Here is a 1523-nt window from a genome sequence, read left to right on the forward strand (position 1 = left end):
AACACCAAGCTCTTCTGTTCAGTCTGTCCAAACACTTGGAAACTAGCTTGCTTTCCCTGTACAAGGAATCTCCTACAAACAGTACATGCCATTATGGTCCTGTACAGAATGGCTAGCAAATCTGTCAAATGCATATTTGATTTTTCCATTAACCAGAGTCTCTGTGATAACAGTCATAATCAATGTCAAAGGCAACCAGATTTTTTATGGTTACTGACTAAGCTTTCAGCGCATGCCAGTCCTGCACTGCCACTCTAAAGTTTGCTTGATATTCCAGTGAATTCCAGTGCTGCTTAATCGAGGTTGAAGAGATGGTCCGCGCTCAGGGCTGCTTCTGTAATGAGAAGGCCTTCTCGCTCCAGAGTGTCCGTCTGAGCGGCAAGATGCCACGCTCCATCACACTGTCACACAGCTGATCAACTCAGATCAGGAGGCGTCACTCCACCCTCCTTCCCGCAATCAGACATGTCCATGGGCAATGCTTTTTTTAAACCTTCTCCTAATATGCTCCGACACACTAAATTATTAATATTATCAAGTCTGTCTCTTACTTTTAGTGCATTCACAAAACCCTGAAGGCAACCAGGCTACTAGACTGCTGCCTCCATATTACATTAACATCTAAAATTAACATCTAAAGGAACAGCTTCAGTCAATCTAGCAACTGGGAAAATAATGCAAGTGCCTTACATGCTAAGATTGAAATGTTTTGTACCAAAATACTATGGGTGTAAATATATCACTATACTGCCTTAGATGTAGCTGTGAAAACATTTCAATTATGGATGTTATTAGTGGGAAAACAGCTATCAATAGGGAACAATATCCAATAACTTTTAGTGAGTGTAGGAAAACATTCCTGGATTAACAAAACTGCCTTCGTAACATTGTTAAAGTTAACTTGGTGTATCAGAGAGTGCCGCTTCTCCCTGAAGAATGTGCGTGTTGTATGATGGACAGCCTTAGCTGTCCTTTAGTGACTGCAGTGTCCAAACAGCTACAAAAGAGAAACCTCTGGACTCTACCTTGTCTGCATACAAGTAAACATCGCATGTTCAGTGATGGATCGCTCATGGGGCCAGAGACCGTCCCCCAAAGCAACATTACACCAGCTTACCCTTCACCCGTCACCAAACCAGCACAGAGCTGCACTGCTGGATGGCTAGAAGACCACAGAGCATTCGCTGTTCTCACACGGTCCACGCCGAGGGAGATCCCTGTCCGTTACACATTACATCATCATGAACAAATGCCACAAATATAAGAACGCCATTTCTTTAACTACCCCTTGTACAGCACGTATGTAAAATCTACAAAGTTAAGAGAGTGATTTAACAGTCTTGAAGTCTTTAGGTGACCATTACAGTAGATGGAGGTAACACCTTATATTTACAGGTTACATTTTACTAAACCCTGATTTTTTTAACAGTACGTTTGCAACTCTGAGAATGTATATTAATCTCAAAATAAAGGTGCCTCCACTGTCATAAACCTTTTTCCTCATCACAACATGCTTCAAAAAA

The 1523-nt window shown here is 41.8% G+C and overlaps 1 protein-coding gene across 1 annotated transcript in view; it reads right to left on the bottom strand.

Annotated features, from left to right (window-relative positions):
* Positions 1-731: 731 nt before the first annotated feature.
* Positions 732-1523, bottom strand: part of mmel1 (membrane metalloendopeptidase like 1) — a 14379-nt gene continuing 13587 nt past the window's right edge. Inside the window, exon 24 of the mRNA XM_081705792.1 lies at positions 732-1523. This exon is cut by the window's right edge and continues 691 nt beyond it. The gene's annotated coding sequence lies outside the window, so the exon portion shown is untranslated.

Source organism: Electrophorus electricus, chromosome 22 (assembly GCF_041902795.1).
Source record: "Electrophorus electricus isolate QZ-2024a chromosome 22, ASM4190279v1, whole genome shotgun sequence".
Lineage (NCBI taxonomy): Eukaryota > Metazoa > Chordata > Actinopteri > Gymnotiformes > Gymnotidae > Electrophorus > Electrophorus electricus.